Here is a 21211-nt window from a genome sequence, read left to right as displayed (position 1 = left end):
GTTGCAGACTCAGGAGCTATGGAGTGTCTGAGTCTGCTAAATACATTTCCCCAAGCCCAAGAGACTCCTTGAACGGTACCTGCTGTGGGCAATCCTAACACAAAGAACTACATGGGACTACGCACTAGGAGATCAAGAAATTCTGTAAATACTTTTCCAGACTAGAGAATTGAACCACACAACGCAGTCACATTTCTAAACTATTAATCTACCAGATAGCTCAGCAATTCTGAATCCCAAAGGGATCAAAGGTTTTCAAGTTATATTATATCCCTAGGAATCCACAATCTAAAACGGCCTATATGGTATACATTTACCTCTGTTATTTCAGTACAGATTCCTTGAACAGGTATCAAAATCACCAATAACTTAAAATCCCGTGCTTTAAACAGGAACTAGCGTATGACTTCTGAAATTGCAGAGAATAAGGAAAACATTCTAAAATGTATTTTTAGCATGAATTATAAAAAAAGAAAAAATCTATCAAGGCAGAAAAATGCCTCTTACGTAATTTCATAACATAAATGGCAGCATCTAGAGACCCAATAAAGGGCCTGTGAGCCCAACAGCATGTCTATTTTACTCAGCTAACACAGGCAGCCCAACAAAAAACATTTTCTTTCCCTGCAAAGCTTGCTTTCCTCAGCATCCAATAGCTGCCTTTTTACTACCTTACTATTTTTGAGATAAGCTTTCTGTATCATCTACTTTTTCACTGGGTCAATCTGTAAGAGGCAAGAGAAGCCTGATCAAGAGAATTATAACAATGAAATGAAAGAAACACATTTTGATCCCCAATTCTCTCTACTTTGTAAACACTAAAAATAGAAAAAAAAATGACAAACTTGTAACTCCGATATGTACACTATAGATGGTTCCAACAAGTCTTCTTACAGTTCCTAAGCTGCGTTCAAGAACGCATTCACCTAAGTGCGTCCTTCAAAAGCTTGTGCTTTCTCTTTCTCATTTCTGACACCAGGGCCTCAGGTGACTCCTGTAGAACTTGCAATCCATAAGAATCCTGAATCCCTTCAATCTGTGTGCTGGGCTTTGCAGTACAAGGCACTGCTGGATCAGCATCACCCAGTAACAAATGAAAAAACAATTGACAGGAAGGGAAAAAAGCAGAAGAGAGGAGACATTCAGTGATATGGAGAAGTAAAGGGACTTGTAATACCTTGATCTACTTCTTTGCTTTGAATGGAGCATCCTCCACTGACAGCATGTTCAGGTCACATCTATGGAAAGAGCTGAGTCAACTTCACTCAAACCTGTGTGTTTATTATTCAAACAAGAACTAAACTGCTCAGAAAGGTTTGATCAGTTTGAACACAATGACTGGATTCACAGCTTAGGTTAACACACAGAAAAGATCCGAGACAGAGATTCATGCAGAGCTTGATCTGAAGCTTAACACATCTCAGTCACCATTTCCCTGAAGTCCTACAAGAAGAACTTTGCTTTGACTGCATTTCAAAGGAGATGGAGGAAGAAAAGGAGGCAACTAAGTATATAGACTTATTATATTTATTTTTTTTATTGAGGTCCAATGACTCCAGAAAGACATTTAAAATATGTTCACATTATGTGGAATTTTGCTCCATCCAAGGTACATCAGCACAATAGTCTTCACGTGGTTGCAACTCACTTGTGCTACTGCACTAATATTGAAATGGCTGTCATGCTTCCAGAAATAGTCCAACTATTTGCAGACACACAAAAAAAACATCAGTGCAGAACAACACTAACAAAACAAACCTCCAGGCCCAAGCTGCTTGGTAAAATACACTATTGTGCAGAGTTTTCATAGACTATGAACTGTTATCCCAACTCATTATGTAGAACGGATTACTTGGCTATATATGGTTTATATGACAAGGCACAGAAATTAAATTCTATTAATGTTTGTTCATGACAAGCTCTGCTCCGCACTAAATGTCTTTTAATAAAAAATTATTCTGGTCCCATATACAACAAGAGGTCATCTCACAAGCAGATACGGAACATTTGCCAGTCCCTCTTAGGAGAGGGGTTATTAGCAGTCATATGAAGAGACGCAGTTATCAACTTCTGAAGGCGGCGCCCAACAAAAAGGGATCTAATTATCCCTAATATTTGGCTAGGAATTTTGTTTGTGTCTGCCAAAATAGGGAGAATAATGGAATCTGCAAACAATAAGGGAGTTTGGGAAAATATTTCTTCCTGCTGCCAAAAAAAATTAAAAACACACAGTAATGAAGATATGAATCTCTTTCCGTCCATGGTCCATAGTAAAGACACATGAATCTGAAGAATGTTATCTTTAGAACTTTCCCCTGCTTCTCCCCCTTGCCTTCCGCATGCAATTTATCAGTTGTCTGTGCATTGCAGACTGTCATTTAGCTATAATGGCCTTCATATTTCTCTCCATAATATTCAGAAATTAATCTATGTATTATGATACAAAACACGAAAATAACTTTCACTGATGAAATCTAAGAGATTGTCAACCACAATGCCAGGGAAATTAATAAAGACAAATTGGACAGAAAAATTTAAAACGATGTTATCAATCCATGGAATAATTCAAAAAAGTGAGCCTTCTTCCACTGACTTAATGGCAAAACTCCCACAGACTTCAGAGACAAGGCTGAGTATACACTGGAGAAAAATCCTTGAAGTTACAAGTTATTAGAACCATTAAACATCAGATACCATTTATACAAGCCATTAAGATTCAGCTTGTCAATATCACATGCTTTTCAGTTCTCCGGTATCACTTGCAAAGCTTAAGCAGAACCCCATCCAAAAAAGCAAATAGTTTTAAGTAATGCAAAATCCTAACAGAAGCTTTGACAGTATTTGTACTTCCATAGATGTCTATTTTGGGAATATGAAAGTAACCTAAAGATTTTGATCCCACGGATAATTTCAAAGGCTGAGATTCAGCAATATCTACATGAAGGAAACGTGACTAAGAGCCTGATTCAGCCAAGAATTTCAATATATCATTAAAATCAGGCTTATGCTGAAGTCTTTTTTTTTTTTTTTTTAAACAAAAATACACAGGACTATGTTTAAGTGCTTTGTTGAACTCAGGCCCAAATTCTAATTTCCTTTATTTATCTTAGATACAAAATGGCTAAAGGAAAGGGTCAAATCCTGCAATAGATAGGTTATGGGTTTAAGGATAGTGGAACTGCTGCTATGGTCTTCTATGGGAAGAAAAAGGAAAGAGAAGTAGTTTAACAATGGAAGCAATGGGAGGAATTCAGATAGTTTAAGATAAAGTCTGAACAACAACTTCAAAGCCATTTAGCTTATTTGCCCCCATCTTTTCCCTGCCTGCTAATCTTCCATCTTTCCAGTTTCTGTTTTTTCAAGTCAAATCCTAAGAGAACATGTGCACAAATAAAATAAAATAATAAGCAGAGAGACAGAGACTAGAACAAAGCTATTGCACTCAGGCTGCAGGGAGCAGCCCCACATTGTCAGGGGATGCACCAAATAAGGTTTTCATTTTGTCTTTACCTTCTACAGATTCATTTTCTTTTGCTGTCACAGTACTTACAGTGATTCTGAGCAAGTCTGCCTAGTAACTAAAGAAACTGAGCTGGTTTTCAGGAAGCAATGCAAAGTGAGACAGGCATACCCGCCTGTCCAAAGGCATCTTTTCCCTCCAGTGAACCTCACCAGGGCCAGGACTCTACCTAGTGATACTGGAAGACACTGAAAAAAAAAAACAGTAAAGGAAGGTTTCTCAGCCTCTGTCATAAATAAGCTTTTCATGTTAGCAATCTAAAAGCTGGAATTTTTAATCATATTGTTCTTTAACAGTGCTTGAAATAGTACTGTACTGTGTCCTTTATGAAGCTGTGACAATGCAAGAGAAGGAAGTCAGGTCACCACACACTCAGCTGATGCTCTTTGATAAAGTGGTTTTGCAGAAGGTCACAGATGTGCACTTTTATACCACAGAGGAGAATTAATTAAGAAACTACAAGTTCATACTTTGGCTATCCCCAGATGTAAACACAGACAGGAGGATTTGCATTCCCTATTCCCTGCTCTAGCCTGCCCCCAGACTGTCAATAAACTTATCACCAGCACTATCGGAGCTGTGATCCTAGCAACTCCAAAACAGAACTGGAATATAAGGATGGACTTTTGTTTACCAGCTTCTGGGAAGCCTTCCTTCTCCAATGCTGCTCATAAGCTACAACAGCTCTTTCACGTGGCATGGCAAAAATGCAAGCAATTTTCATGTAGATAGGCTGAAGAGATAGGGGGTGTGCAGGTGAAGGGGAAAATGCATGAAAAAAATAGAAAAGGAAGGAAAGAAAAAAATAACTAAGTAAAAAAGATAATAATTTTCATTCTAGTCATTTTTATGGGTATATACAGACATACACACGTTTAAAAGCATGCATACATATTTAACTCCTAGCTACCTTCTACAGATCTCTGTCACACATGGTAGACTCCTACTTACCTGACTCCCCTACAACTTTACAGGACACAGCATTCCCCACAGCCTGTTCTAAGACAGGACCTGCACCTGCAGCTATCCTGTTCTTTCAAATAACTGCAGAGTCCCGACAGAAAAGATGAGTCTGTACCTGCATACAAAATCAACTTCATCTTCCCCATACCAAGGTCACCTTGATGAGCTGTTATGTGATGCACATGATCTACACTGGCACAGTACTTTAAGAAACTATGCAAAATGTTAGTTCCCAAAAACTTTAGCCAACCATCTGTACAGTCCAATTTTAGCTAAAGGACAGACATTTTTTTTTGGCGTATGTGGATTTGGTGACTAAATCTTCCTAGGATAGGAAATATTTTATTTGAATATGCCAATGGACAGATCAGGATAAGACATTTCATTATCTCTGAAACCAATTTATAGGGGTCAATATACAGGTATCTCTCTTTTAAAGAGATTTGAAATATTTCTGATCAAGCACACAAACCCAAACTCTCTCAAAGACATGCAAGGGGACAGCAGAACCAACCACACACACAAGTAACATACTTCTGAATAAGCCCCAGCTCAGGCACAGTGCAAAGGGCTGGCTGAAAAATTCCACCTGAAAAATAAATATCTTTTTAAGACTATGCTCAGGGTAAATATGTGCAAGGTAGTTAAGAGATGTCTTTCTTTTTAATGAAATACAAACATTTTCATCACCATTTGTCTTTAAACACATGGACAACACCCCCAAATAAGTGAATTTCATTATGTTAGTATTGTGTTCCTGTATATACTAAAGCATCCTAACAGCTGGCAGTAGGACAGCTTAAGCTATGTTAGAGTTTATCTGAAGACTAAAATTCAAATGCTGCAAATGAATGAATTGTGGATACATCTAATTTGAACAAAGCTGCACAAAGCAGCGTGGAAAACCTTTTTCCATGGTCTAATTTACTCGTCAACACAAGAGGAGCTCATTTCATTAACTTAGTGGAATTTCAGCAACAAGTTTTACGGCTGTTTCAGGTATTTATTCCTTGTGTTCGCAGTGTTTATTCAGGGTGTACGCTGAAGGACAGGGAATGCAAGAGATACATTTTAAGCTCTTCAATCTAAATCCTTCTTCTTGGCCTCCTGTCTCTTCCCTAAATATTAAAACAAACGACTCATTTCTTTAAGACCTCCTTACTAAAAATAGTTGGCTGGGCTGCTTAATTGTGTTAGCTGAAACACAAACAGATGAAAAGGAAAGGGTTTTGCAGGAAAAACATTGAAGAGAAAAAAAAAATTAGATTTCATCTGGCCTTCCCATCATCACTCGGAGAATTGTTTTGTAGTTACATCATCAGGAAATAAAATACTATCCTCTGCGGACCCCGACTCTTTACAGAAGGAGGAAAAAAAAAAAGGCAGCTTGAAGTTCGTATCGCCCTCTGAGGAGCTCAGCTAAATTCACTTTTTTTGTCAGGTTAAAAAGCAAGCAAGCAAAAAGATGTAAAAAGGAACCCCCCCGAGGCCAGCTTATTAAAGAAGATGACCTTGAAGGCAATTTCTTAGCTCAAACTCCAGGCTGAGTGCAAGAGACGGCAGCTCATCAGCTAACAATTTCTGCCGCCTTCATTATCGACACTAGCGAGGAGCTGCGGCAGCCCGGACCTCGGGCACATTCTTCCACGGGCTGGTAGGCAGCCGCGAGGCTTTTGCACCGTCCGGAGCGTCAGCTGGAGCCAGGAGGTATTAATAAGCTTCTCCCAGCGCTGGCCATCACCGAAACGCCGCGACCAGGCAGCGAAAGGCTCAGCTCCTTATATGGCGAGGTAATGACGTAATGCTCCATAGGCTTGGGGCTCGCCCGGCGCCCATCTCCCATTGTTCCTTCGCTGGGACTGCTGCCGTCTGTGGGACCGCTGCTGTTTGTGGGACCGCTGCCGTCCGTGGGACCTGCTGCGGCGCGCAGCCCCCCGCCAGCCCCGGAGCTGCAGGTAAGAGCGGGAGGGAAGGAGAGCGCTGCTGCCAGCCTTCTTTATCCTACCGGGACGCTTCTGGCGGAAAGGTCGCTTTCGGAAAAAGAGGGGGAAAAAAAAAATTATCGAAAGGGGTGACGAGCGGAGAGCGGTGGCAACGGCACCAGGAGGTCTAGAAGATGCCCAGTCACTCGGAAGCGGGATGAGCAGCTCGAGCGCTTAAAGCTGCGCTTTAAACGATTCCTGCGGAGCCAACAGAGGAGGAATGAATTTAAGGCTGGGGAAAGAGGTAGTTGTGAATTACACACACTTTCCAAATTGTTGGATAAAATCACGACTGCATTTGAAGCTGTGGAAGGAGTCCAACTGTATTGTAACATATTAGGTAGAGCTACTGCTGCATTTATATGCATATGCTACATATTAGGATACATGTGCAAGCACATGTCTCTAAGCACTTAACGCTACTTTTGAACAACTTTTACTGCAGTTCACAGAGCGATGTATAAATTGCCACAAACGTTATTTTGCAGTAAGATTTTGCCATGTCCGAAACAAACAACTGTAACCAGTTTAATTACTAACAAACTTTTCAACTCCTACACGCTGCTTCCCTCTTCTGTGTCTTGTGTGCAAGTGTCAAGTCGTGAGAGGACAGAGCTGTCAGATTTTCAGGAAAAAACTTGAAACACTGCTCACCAGACAAACAGAGGCTTTACAAATCAGAAAGCTTGCTGATCTCTCTGAGGCTGACTCTGCAAGGTGTTGCAGTTAGCAGCTCCAGAAACTGAGATGGAAAAGCAGCTCTGGTGAGGCACTGAGCACCTTGAAAGAGCAGACTTCAGCATGTTTACTGCTCACATCTGCGTAGCACACGAAATTACACTGTCCTCTCCCTGGATTAAGGACCAAGCCCTGTCAAATCGCTGTTTATAGGAACAACTGCCATTAAGTCAATTGCACTGTCCTACTTGCAAGTTCAGGCTACTAAGCATTGCTGTCCTATGTGCACTTTAAATGTTGCACAAGTTCGACTGCTTAACAGACAAACTCTTCTCAAAAGGAAAACCAGATTTTGTTGTATTTTTTCCATTTTCCTTAGTATGAAATTAAATAGGCATTCAGCATTAGTACAGATAGCAGAAAGGTGTAGGCATTCAGTGTTCATACAGACAGCAGAGAGGTGGTTGTTTTTTTCAGTTTCATCCAATGTTTTAAATCCTACAAAATCCTTGCTCATGTATGTATTTAAGAAAAATTTAAGCTGACACAATCCTATCTTTTCCAACCTTAATGATTCTATTTGTGTTGCTGTACTGTCCAACATACAAGGAGTTAGAGACTAAGAATCAAAATACCATGTGAACGTTTTGTGACATTTTTCAATTCTTAAAAAAAAAAATCAATAGTCATTTTCCCCATGGCTCTAAAATCTTAAATATATACAAACATTTCATTTCAAAGATAACTCAGATATTTGTGTATTATTCACCTTGGCATTTAAATAAAGGTCACATCCATGTTTCCAAGATAATCTTCCTTGTAATAAGTAAAGTCTACACCTCTGTTGATATCTGTAGTCTGACTGGCTATAGAATCAATAGGGCATAGTACAGTACATATAGAATGAAAAGAATCCCAGAAACCACAACAAATGGAAGTTTATATTAGAAAACCAATACCCTGGATCAGTATCCTAAACCCTTACAATGTCGTCTTCTGCGTGCTGTTCTGCTCTATCTATAGACTTGCAACCTACATCTCTTCCCTGTAAATGATTATTTAGTTTCCTATACATCCTGTTTCCAGTGAATTTAGTAATTAGTAAATGCACTGGCAAGTTATAAAGTGGAAGTGTTAGCTACATTGTGAAAAGATATGTTACAAACCAAAATTAAGAAATAGACCTTCAAGCGTGTCTTAAGAGTAGGGATAAGCAGAAGTCAAAGGACTACAATATGATAAAGAAAGAATATTTACAGAAATATTATACTTGCAATAAACTTTTTTCTATTTCTACTTACTGCCTTTATGAAATAAGACTACCCATAGCTAAGAGACTTTCAGCTCTTCAAAATCCAGCACAGGAGGGCAACATGTATTGTTATTTATTGCTTCAGAAATATCCGGAGTACCATCTGTACTGTGAATCCTGCTGGTCTAATACAAATCATGATATCTATCAATAAACAGAAAAAATCCATTTCCCATAGTCTGTCTTCCAGAAAGACAGACTTCCTTCTAAAGGGAAAAGTTTCTTCACTTAATACCTACAGGGCCAATTTTGCTCTCATTTCTACTGGTAAAAGTCCAAAATAATTACTCAGGTATCACAATTAACATTTCTTGCAGTTGTGTTTTTTTTCCCCACGGTGTTACATGCCTTTGTTTTGTCACAGATTTCTTCGTATGTATTGAGACTATCTAATTTTAAGCAATCAAAATGTTAGCTTGCATCACTTAACGGTAAAAGGAAAGAAGACAGTGAAGGAAAGGAATTGGCATGTAATTCAGTCTTGAGCACCTGCATTCCTTCACTTAAGTTTCTCCTTATTTATTTATTTACAACATACAATGTAAAGAGAAAGCACTTTAAGAACAAGCACATTCTCCAGAAATGAAAGTCAGCTTCCTATCAGACTGCATTGGCCCTTTGTTCCTTCCCCGTCACTTCCCTTCCTTCCACTGACCGATATCACGTAACTGCTGACAGCAAAATTTTTAGAGATCGATCTAGAAGATCAACAGGTATCACTTGCACTTTTTTTTATTTTCCCCATTAGTACTAATATAATCAAGCCACTGCCTGATTTTTCTTACTAACAGCACTTTCATGTTATTTACCCACTGCTGTGATGAATGATCACATTTGCCACTGTCATGGGATATTAAAAAAAAAAATACGGAAGCCTGATTTTAGTCCTAGCAACAGTTTCTACTGTGTGGCAGTTCTTAAAAAGCTGGCACTTTTCTTCAGGGAAAATCCTTTATCAGATGTAGATTGGCATGGAAGAGCAAGCAGCTACCACTCCTCACTAACTCTCCTGCAAACAGCTTCTCTCAGATTCTGGGTGTGGTATGACCTGAACACAGTTCATTACAGAAGCAATTAAAATGACCCATAAAAATACTTAAGCCAGAGAATACTATGGAGGTTATAATGTAGAAAGACATATCTTTAAAAACCATCCTATAAAATTTAATTCTGACTCATTAATAGTTCCCTTTAATACTTCACCCTGTCATCAAATTGATGTGAACTTAGAAACTACAACTTACCACTAAAAATACATTTATTTTAATTGCTTAGGTCTGTCTTCCTCATTTTACATGGATTTTGCCGGGGCATCCATGAGGTTTACCTTGAGCTTTTTTGATGTGGTTGAAAGCTTAGTTAGTTCACCATTCACTAAACTGTATTACTCAGCTCTAAGAGGGTAAGAGACATGGCTGAAAAATTCTAAATATAGTGCCCAGTCTCGTGCTTTAAGTGAAGTAATGGGCATTCTGAGTCCTAATGGCTCTCGGTACATTACGCTGATTTTGAGGTTTGCTGTGTTTCCTGTCAGTGAGACAGGAATCACTTTGATTGCACGGCCAAGGCACCATGTTGTTTCTGGAAGGTCAACAGCAATCTCACACAGCCTGACCAACGGAGCACACTCAGGCATTTACAGCTCACTTTCCTCGAGTGTTCAGAAACTCAAGGAAAGTATATTTGATGATTTTCTGAAGCACTTTGTAGTCTCCAGTTTAAAAACAATACAAAATCAACACTTTTCAAAGCACTGCCTGATCAGCAGAGTAACCGAACTGAGGTGATAAAGAAGGTGAATGCTCCTGCAATAAATGAACGCTAGGTTATCCAAGATGAGACAACACCCAGCCCTCCTTTAATAATAAAATGGGGGTGAAAGCTCCAACTGACCTTGCTTAGCAACATTTCAACACAACCCAAAGTCCTACAATCTCAGTCATTCAAGTTGATAAACGCACACATTTTCCTGTTGCAGAAGTCACCCCTTCTGCTACAGCTCATCATGCATGTCATGGTGGTGTAAGACATCCACTTCAGCCTTGAGCTGGGCAAGGGGACCTGTAGATAACCGCCAGAGAGCAGTCACTGAAGAACCCATGCTGTTTTACTTCACACTGCATGCTCACAGAAGCAGAGCAACCAGAGCCCACCATCACCTTGTGCTTGAGCTTCAGCAAAACTTGACAGAAGTACTACTAAGCAGGGGGCACAAAGCTCTGATGAACATGACTGAAAATATAAAAAGCAAAATGAAATACTTTTGACTAGGAGAAAAAAAAAAAGTTATCTATCAGAGGCATTTTGATCTTTGCATAATTCCATAAACAGACCATTTGTAGTTTATAAAAGAAAACCTTTTCTAATCTCACCAGATGTTTTGCCCAGCATCATTCATACCCACCAGGTCAGACAACATTCAATATTCATGTTTATGCCTGTACAATATCAAACACAAAAACAGTGCGATCAAAACTGAGACCCTTAAAAAAAACTACTATTATTTCTGTTTTAAATGGGGGTGGAGGGATTGATTAATCTTGCATACATTTCAGGGATGTGAAACAATGCATGAACCATATTTCATTGTCCTTTACTAAATTCCAAAGGCCTGGGAAGGAACACAACAACTGCATTGAAGTTAAAAGAAACAATAGGTTAGGGAGGTTTTGTTTTTTTGTTTTTTTGTTTTTGTTTTTTTTTTTTTTTAAAGATCTGCTTGAAACCTAATATTCAAGGCAATTTCTTTCCAATTCACTGCAAGAGAGTAGAGGGACAAAGCTCATCTAGTGTTTGCATAGCAACTACTGTAATGAGTGCATAAGAGATGGGAAAAAATTTAAATTACTGACCTTAACCAGTATGTTGCTACTACGAGGGAAAACACATGCACACAAACAACAAAAAAAACACAAGATTGGCTGTTTAAAAATGGAAAGTAATAGTAATCTACTCATAAAACTCACATTTTAATTACATACCTGATTTTAGCTCACGGATAAAAGCATCTTAGGGAAAGTATGAGCTACCTGAATTCCATCAATTTTTTGTTGTTGTTGTTTTAATCAATATTCAGGTAGAATTTGCAGAAATTTCAGTCACTAAGCCAAATTATTATGAAAATCTTGAAATTTTACCGCCACTAGGCCTGGCTTACCTGAAATTAATTCCACCCCCTACATTCCTAAAAAAACATGATTTGATTCTACTTAGCTACATAGATATTTCTTAGAAGCAGCTTGATAAATGTCACAGTTGTTTTAGTTTTCAACTACAGAATACTCCTCCCAGTCAAGAACTTACTCAACTTTAGCCATTCTGCCTCAGATCCCTTCATAGAGAAGAGGAAAGTGAATGAAATAAGCCTCATTTATTTATTAAGTTTGGTCTCCTGAACCTGGGGGTGCCACAACTCCACATTTGGGGCAGCTAGCCCATAATTTAAATATCTGAAATCCAATGCTTAACATATTAACTTGGATGTAGCTCTATGAGAACTAGATCCTCAAACAGCTACTAATGATTTTATATAGGAAGGTGGAAAAAAATGTCATTTCTTAATGCTCAAAGCTGAAACATTTTCTAAACTTACAAAATAGTACCATATACTCTTTCACGTAAAGAGAAAATCTTTTGACTAGCAGTCCACATCACTCCCAAATTAAATAAGAAATTGGCTTCAGTGAAAAGGCCACCATGAACCTTGGCAGGCTTAAAACTTCTCCTAAAATATGTTTCTAAAAACATGTCTAACATATAAATAGGTACTTGCATTTTCATGTATATGGGTAAGCCGCACAGGGGTATATAAACCCACTGAAGCAATTATCTCAAGCATAACTTCTGTATAGGATATTCCAAGACAGATAAAATAGATTGTCTACAGTGTGGGAAAAACGGATGACAGCAACTGCTGGAAGTGTTTAGGCTTCTGCTAGCTGGTACACACCGTGATTCCCTTTTGGGAAAATAGCAGACAACAGCTGACAAGAACCTTAAAGCGTACAGATTTTGCTAACCCCCAAAAAGGAGGAGGAAAGAAAATGCAACAGAGCATAGAAAGGTTACAACACTTACAAAACTTACAAGCTGACACTTACAAAAATATCAGCTTGTCCTTGCTTTGTTCCCATCCTCTGATTAAAGCCCTAGATAATTATTGCCTCCCCTGTATATGGCAAAATTCTCTTATTTTAGTCTTGATTAACTGGGGGGACAACAAATCAGAATTTGACAAGAATTTAACATTTTATAACTTGTATATGACCCTCTCATATATCTGGGCTAACACTGTTAACCAAATAACTGGCACGTTTTGTCTAGAGATAATGGTGTCCTTTTATTTTCAGCAACTGAAATCACTTTTTAAATTAATGATAAAAGCTAAGATGTATTACACCAGAAACATACTGTACATGAAAGCATGCTACAGCTCCTTCATTTTTGAGTGACGTCTGAAAACAGGAAAATATAACCTAAGCATCACAGATCATCAGCCAGGAGGCAAGAAGAGTGATCAAATAGGGCATGTAGCTAAATGCCCCTCAGTCACATAATGATTCCTGGTTATAAATCAGTTTGGGGTACAATAACGAGGTAGAGATCGTTCAACTGAATTAACAGTTTGAAGAACAGGGAACACTTGGAGCCTTTATTTGAAGGGGCAAGGGAAATACACATGGACATGACCCCCCTTTTTCCTAAAAAGGCCTTTTTTCTATGGCAGTTTTTGAAGGACAGAAAAAAAAACAGAAACCAACTAAAGATGGGAAAAGTAAGCATCTCTCTTGGCTTTAAGAAGACTAATTTAAGAGTTAAGAAACCATTGCACATAACATAGCTAGAACTAGCTAAGTCCACTTTTTCGTCCTAACAATTTAGATCTTTTTTCCCTAGAAGGAACATTTTTTTTCCAAAGCAAGCAACAGTCACTCCAGCTGCTGAACACACGTGCAAGTAGCTACAAGAAGAAAAAAAAAAAAGAAGCTGATTCTAAACACAAACTGTTATTGGCACTTTGACTGGACAGATGTCTAAAGCATCTAACTTTCATTTATGCTTAGGCAGGATGCTTGATGTTTAACACAGTGAATTCTCAAGGCCATAGAAGAATGGACAATCTTACTTCAACACATCATAATCAACCTATCTGAGAGTAAAAGATGTTTACTTAAACAATCATAGGTGAAAATACTATTTTAATTACTTGTTATTTAAATATATGAATTAAATCTATGAAGTAAACCTTAGAACTAGAAGAAAACATTTCTCAGATTAGCAACAGCAGCTTTCAGCTGTAGTTTCCCATCCCATGGTTTAAAATGGTGCATTAGTCCTCTTTAAGAGGAACAGTTTGGAGAAGCAAAGGTGACTTAAATCCTGAATAAGAGCATCTATGCTCAGGATTAGGATTAACATGCTTTAACCAAACATGCATCTTTAGATGATTCACTGAGTGTTCCCAGGCCAAGGTGGACCGAGGTCCTATTGAAACGACACAACCTCCAAACATTCCACGCTTCAAGTCCCAACACATTCAGCTGTAGAAGACATACGGCAAAACATTTCGCAGGATTAGGACAGATAGCAAGGAAGCGAATTAATTCCCAGGTAGTGACACTCTCAGAATCACAGAGCTTCAATACCTAGAATCATACCCAGAAACAATTTGTAATATGTGAGAAATAGTTTTAATACATTTTATCAATGAACCATACTGCAAATTATGAAACTGACAGCATTCTTCATCACTTGTAGCTTCAAAGCTGTTTTTAGCCACTGAACTACACTGTTCTGCACTGCTACCATCTCTTTTTCACTTTAGTCCTCCAAGAGGAAGTGATGGAAAGGTCCATTTTAGGGAAAACAGATGCCCTCACATTATCAGGTCTACAAGAAAATGATCAACTTCATGAAATTTGACAAGGTAAATTTAATTTTCTGAATCTGAACTTGCAGTAAAAATTAAGGTTCATATTTTGTGCTAAAGAAAGGAAGGGGTGCCACCTCAGCCCAGCCTTCATACACCCAGAGTTTATTACACACAGAGGTACTTCAGAAGCACGCACACGAAAAAGGGCTTATTCTTGTCTTAGGGTGTATGTAGATAGTAAAGATTTTATGGATATAAACATGACCTCAATAAGTCATGTAATTTTATCCACCTGCACAGGAGAGACAACACCTACATCATTCCTAAGGAATAATTGTCTAATTGTTTTTAAGTACCAACCCACCCCCCCAAAATGCTGGTGAACTCCCAAGCCTTCCCAGACAAGCCCATTCAGTACTGAGGTACCTTTACCATTTATCTTACAATATTAAGAAAATATTGTAATAGCGATTTAAGCACATAAATTCTTGCCATATGTATTGAGCACACGAAAAACACACCGCAGTTTGCAGCCAACTTCCACCTGTCTAAAAGCAAGTGGCAGCTGTATGACTGCAGCTTATCCAGGCAGCTTATCCAGGTACTGGTGGCAATTGGAAGGGGCCATCGGAAAGTTCTAAATTTTGCCACTGCTGCTGACCACTAACATACAAATAAGGCCATGGCAGCATAAGAGATAGGCACAGTGCCTATTCCGCCCATGGATGAAAAAGCAGCTCCAGACGTTTACTTCTATATAAAATGTGTGTTAAAATTGTTTTAGAGAACATCCAATTCCTGTAAATGTTATGGGAAAATGACATTTATGACTAACCAGTCTCCTCTGAGAAACATGATGTGTTGTTGTTGGCCAAGTGCCATTTTCTGTCATACCAAAAATATTAACTAATTGAAGTTTTAAAAAAGTTTGTATGAATTGGATACTTGCACAATTATGCCTAGTTCTGATCAAGACAACAGAACAGCTCCAGGTGAATCAGATAGCAGAAAAGCACCTATTTACCCAACTGCATCCAGGAAAAAACACTGATAAAAATTGAGGTGCACCTTGAACCTATACTCTATGATGTTATATTCAGGGGAAAAAAAAAATAACAAATTACAGACAAGAATTATCTATTGAAATTTCTTATAGATAATAAATTTCAGGCTGTGTCTTAATCTAAAAGAAGTATTAAACTGACAAGTGTAAAAGGAAGACTAAAGGGTTAGAAACTTACAGAGAGCTGAAGCAACTCATGCGTTCAGGGATTCAGAACTTCTGCAAACCCATTAGTCACTTGAATGATGCAGACGAAACACCAGAGTCAAAAATTCAGCCCTCGAACTGTTAACACTTCTATGAACAGTAAACACAACATGCAGGTAGCATTTACCTCATAAACTAAACACAAATTGCTTGCTTGGGGGTAATCAGTGCTAGTAGCAACCTGACCAGGAACTTCCAGAATTTGAGGCACAAACAAGAGCATGCATCTTGCCCATCTTCCCATGGGGGAAAGACAAGCAGGGCTCGAAAAGACAGTTTTCAGGAGCTCAATTAACTCCTTCTACCATTTTTCATTAGACAAATGGTAGCAGTAGGCTGCAATGATAACACTTACCAGTACTGATACTCCATACAGAAAACGCAAACATGTACACCTAGAAAATGCAAACATGTACACCTGCCCATGGGGAAAAAAAATGGTGGAAAAGCACTATCCTCTATACCTCCGTAGTACTGCGAGCTTTGTAACACTGGGTATTGTAAGAACAGCTCAACAATGCATGGTCAAGCAATAACGTTTTATTGGTAATAATTAAAATATACATTTAAAACAAAGCTCAGGTTCATAAGGACACAGGATCCCTCCTGCCAACTTAACTTGCTCAAAATGTAGTCGTTTCAATGACATTGTCATTTAAAATTCACACATTATCAAAAGCATTATTTGGCATAATTTGACTAGTAAGTATAACATTAAAACCTCTTTTGATTAATATTAATTCTCAAAATAATCCATTACAGCAAGTCAACACTGCTTTTCCATTTTAATAAATCTAAAGTCCAGACATAAAATTTTACTTAAGCTTAAGAAAAGAAAAAAAGCAGGACCTGGGTTAGTAACTGAAAATATTTGTCTGTGTCTTGGTGCTTTGACCCCTATACCACATCTCTTGTGGTTCATCTTTCCATTTCCTTCTGAAAGCTTTCCATCTGCAAAACTATAATTTCCTGGCTGACGTAAATTTGAAGAGTTCCAAATTCTGGTGTTGCATCTGAAATCACTTGCTTTATTTCCGACTTTACAGGCAGTTTGCTGGGGGGAAAGGAGAGAATGCACTACAGTAATATGAAAAAATCTCAAACTATTAACCACCAAAACCCAAGTCATATTCATGTGAGCTTGTTAAATTATTGACCCATTAAGACTGAGAACAGAAGAGGATTAACACTTGTATGTCATTGAAATGCCAGCAGTAATAGATACTATCTTCAAAGAATAATGAAATAACTTGAAACAGTTGTTGATAGAAAGAGGGAAGGAAGAAAGAAGTACATCTCCAAAAAATAACACATCAGAATACAGCTCACAACTCATTGTGCCATGCTTTCCAGTTGCTGAACTCTGGGAGATTTCTTTTAAGGCAACTCCAAGTAAAGCTTGTTGCTACTGAGGTCTTGTCAGGACAGAGCTCATTACAATTATGTTTTTCAGGATAGGTAGTCAAGGGAGAAAAAAAAAAAAAACACCTGCCAGCAATTTAATAGGATATCAACATCTTCACTCCTGTCTACAAATCGTGAATCTTCCCTGTTCGTAACCTCAGATGCTGCAGACGGCTGGCATTACAAGATTAGAAGTGAATGGCCGGAATTAAGAACCCATACATTGCAAATCTGAACAGTTATTGCCACAGAAGGCATTACTACTTTTATACAAGACTGGTCTTTGGATAGGTAACTTCCAAGAATATATAGATATGGAAAGAATATAACTCAAGACAGATTTTTTTTTGTTTATCAACTGAGGTTTTGGGATAAAGTAAAACTGAATTTTAGTACTGGATTGAAATTACTACAACCAGATGCTATTGTTGATCCAGTCTTAAATCTCAAATTTACCAATACAAATTTTAAACTTTTCTGGTGCCATTTACTGTCTCCAAATTTACACTGGATTTTATATCATCTATATCCCTATTCAACCAGGAGGATTTTTCAACAGCTTAGCAGTTGTGAAATTGTGGTCACAGTCAATGTTACTGTTACAGATTAATTTGGTTTTCAAAGAATATATTATCCTGTTTACATTTACTCAGCATCACAGCTAAGTACATCTGGTTATCCATTTTAAATTTTGCCCAAGTTAACCCAGAACTGGCAACGCCATTCATCACATATGACTTTTATTAAGCTTTGTAAAGCAAGTCAGCATTTTAAGCATCAGATAAAACAACGATTACCTCTCTGTGGTAGTCTGTGGAGTAATGAGCAGAACTCACACCCCCCTCATTAAAAGTCTTCATTTATTAAAATAAATTTCCTTATCAGGAGATCTGCCTTCCACATAGTCTCTTGCAACTGAGACACCCTTCGCAGAGATTTGCATCCTAGTATGAACTAATGATTTAAAATATCTACACACAAATAACATACTGGAAAACAAATTTTAAAGTAAGTGCTAGCATTCTGTCGGGAAGTGCTGACTGATTCAGATATAGCCAACAGATTACACAACAGCTATGGTATGCTGTTGCTGCTGTAATTTCAAAGGATTTTGACTTTCTTTATGACAGGGAAAAAAAAAGAAGCATCAATACAGATAATAAAGAGAGCTATAAAAGTAGCCCTAACATATGTCTTCATAAAAACTACATATCAGTAAATAGAACTGTAGGCAAAGGAAAGAAACACACAGACACCCTAACACCAGAAACTCAGTTTAACAAACCCAAGTTTTACTGCCACAAACTATGGAAGGCACAGACAGGCTGGCTTTCTTCTGAAAATAAATACTTAACAGTATTGGTGTCAAAAATTACACCAACTTTTAAGATTTACCAGAAATGATGAAGCGTGTTTCTTCTCTTATAAAAGCCAGACGATGGCTTATTGCTAACTGGGAAGAATGCCTCAGACGAAGAAGCATGACTTCATCTACATTTAAAAGCTTTCAGCTTAGCATTTTTATTTGCATTGTACAGGGGGAGATTCAAGTACATGTCCAAAAACTTTAGAAGCAAGTCTCCCTTATGTTATAACCTGTAAAACCTCTAGTAAGCCACATCTTTAATCGGGGAAAAAACATATAAACTAGATAAAAATAGGCATTTAAGACTTACAAAAAAGCACCCCAAACATTCAAAATCTTAGTCATTTCTACAGCATGACCTCATACATATCAAGATATTGATACTGATCAGGTATATGCTAAGATCTCAATACTTTGGCAGAAGGAATAATAAAAGTCCAACTAAAAAATAAAACACCATAACAACAAGAAGAACCTACTTTCACTTGCATCCTTAAAGAACTCAGCTATCATTACATTATTCCTTTAAAAAAATTATGATTCTAAGAACGATTCATTCTAGAACCAGCTAAAAGGCAAGAGTTTTGCAATCTCAGTTTCCCACGCTTTCTTTAGTTTTCCTGAAACTCAGAGGAAAAGCAGCTCCCCTCTAGTCCTGTAAAAACACAAATTAAACAATATCAATGTAATACAGGTCCCTGCAACAGCGGAAAACCACACTTGAAAATAAAAAGGTATCACATGACACCAAGAAGACAATGAGCTGTTTTGGGTGTCTTGTAAGAGCACATAGTAACGCATTGCTAAATATAACATAGTGAAGCTGAAACTATAAGCATTTAAAAAATTCTAGAAAACAAGACAACACAACTGAATACATGGTATTGAGGCCAAGAAGCTATAGCATACATGCTGAGAAACGCAGTTACAATGAACAGGTGAGAGATGATGATGACATATTTCTTTAAGGAAAAAAAATGGTATTGCAAACAAGTACGATAGTAAGCCACAATAAAGCAGTAATTTATAACAGAAGCTCTGAAGAAAGAGTAATAAGACACTGCCCTGACTCTGTTTAACTACCTAGCATTCATGTTCATAAAAACAGTTTCCAATGCCTGTTTTTGCTGGCCTGGTTTCAGAAAGGGTTCTTGTAGTCCTATGAAGTCAACTGCCTGGAATTATCTGTGAATACTTTGCCCCAATGATATACCTACCTTTGTCTAAAATGAAGTTACTTTATCATGAAACACTGTAAATGTAAATGCTTAAAATATTTTAATGGATAGTGGAGTTCCCTTTCTTTTATTTATTTTTGAAGTCAACTTTTTCTGATCCTTGTGCGTTTTTGGCAAAATTACTCTCTCAGATGCAACGTATCTGTGTCCTTCAAAGAGACCTGGTGGCTTAAAAGATGTTTGTTTTGTTGTTATTTTTTTCAAAAACTTGCTTATGGTATCTAAAGTCACACTTTCACTTTTATTTTTCTGCTATCTACATGGCCAGACTTCATAACACAAGACGAAAGCTGGGCTTACCCTTGAGTGAGGAGAAAGTTAAACAGGCATTCAGTCTCCATCCTGCAATCCCACAGTTATCAAAAACAAGCGCAAAAGCATTATTTAATGACACATGATCCAAAAAAAAAAACAAACATGTTTATTACAACTTTTTTTTTTTTAGAAACATATTAAATCCTTTAACAGCTTCTGAACTCTGCTCCACAATTTAACTTCACTGAAGTGATTTTATAGATTTAAGGGGTTAGAAGTATTTCCTTCTATTTCTGCTAGGATTTTAAAATTGCATTTTATGTTTCCAATGAAAGAGAAACATTTCTACATACCCTAAAGTCTTTTTGGAACAACCGAAAAAACAAGAACTCTTGAAAATTCTTATCAGCTTATACAACAAATAGGTCAGATTTAGTAATTTAGACACTTTTGTTCAAATACCCATGGCAATTCATGGTTGCTGATCACAACTTGGCTTAGACTACCTCAGTCAAGCATTCAGCTTGGTCTGGAACCTCAAGAGCTTTACTGAATCTAGACTTCAACAAGCACTCCGCATAGTTTGGGAAATGGTGTTATAGACCAAACAAATGAAAAAAAGAAAAAAAGAAACAGGAAAAAATACAAGTTGTACATACCTGTCATGTTCATTGTAAGGACTTCTGTTATCATTCCTTCAAACATCTGTCAACTGACTTTACTGAGTTATTTACAAGCAAGTCTCTTATTTGAATCGTAAAATTTTAAACAGCATCCTATGTAATTTGGGATTGCTGGTTCCTATTTGGGTCGAAAGTGTTCTTTCTAAAGCAATTTAAGGGGCATCAGTCACTTGTGCATTAGTATCATTTGGCCAGAGAGATATCAACTAGTTAATCAAGAAGCGCTGAATAATACACCAATTAATTAAATTCAGCCAAATTTGCCTAACAAAAATAAATGACAGTGAAGGAAGCAAAAATAAAACACATGCTAATAACCTCAAGTCTAACCGTATTAACGTGTCTTAACACACGCAAAAACTGAGTTCATTCCAAATGAAATTGTTAGTTGTGCTTCTGTTATGGTTTTATATCTATGGCAACGGTAAATCATCAATTGAACTTCATTACTAAAGCATTCAGAGACAAGGGTGGGGAGGGGAGAGAGTTGTGAGTTTGTTTTTTTTTTATTTAAAAAGAACTCAAACAAGCTAACGTTAAAAAGATGACAAAAGTTTATACACTGACAACACAGTAAAAAGCTGCCTTTGAAGATGGCGCAGTCGCCTTGTTCTGTCAGCCAGCAACATTCCTCCAAGCTCATTTCACAAACCTCTCCCTCTCCACTT

At 37.7% G+C, this 21211-nt stretch overlaps 2 protein-coding genes and 1 long non-coding RNA gene across 7 annotated transcripts in view; 1 reads left to right on the top strand and 2 right to left on the bottom strand.

The window, feature by feature from the left end:
- Window positions 1-21211, bottom strand: part of CMSS1 (cms1 ribosomal small subunit homolog) — a 239978-nt gene that overhangs the window by 196457 nt on the left and 22310 nt on the right. The gene's annotated exons all lie outside the window — the stretch shown is intronic.
- Window positions 1-21211, top strand: part of FILIP1L (filamin A interacting protein 1 like) — a 69378-nt gene that overhangs the window by 31186 nt on the left and 16981 nt on the right. Inside the window, exon 1 of one of the 4 annotated variants that reach the window (XM_040545262.1) lies at window positions 5166-6438. The exons of 2 other annotated variants lie outside the window; for them this stretch is intronic. The gene's annotated coding sequence lies outside the window, so the exon portion shown is untranslated. Of the gene's footprint in view, window positions 1-5165; window positions 6439-14212; window positions 14382-21211 lie in introns of those variants that run through there. One more of the 4 variants, XM_040545263.1, reaches the window with a different exon arrangement.
- Window positions 6447-20045, bottom strand: LOC121064090. Its single transcript, XR_005816327.1, has 3 exons — window positions 15725-20045; window positions 15569-15627; window positions 6447-6513 (listed from the first exon to the last, which is right to left on the bottom strand). It is a non-coding gene; the product is annotated as an uncharacterized LOC121064090 (long non-coding RNA).

The sequence above is a fragment of the Cygnus olor genome, chromosome 1 (assembly GCF_009769625.2).
Source record: "Cygnus olor isolate bCygOlo1 chromosome 1, bCygOlo1.pri.v2, whole genome shotgun sequence".
Classification (NCBI taxonomy): domain Eukaryota; kingdom Metazoa; phylum Chordata; class Aves; order Anseriformes; family Anatidae; genus Cygnus; species Cygnus olor.
Note: the sequence above shows the minus strand (reverse complement) of the source record. Positions and strands in the feature narration are given on the sequence as shown.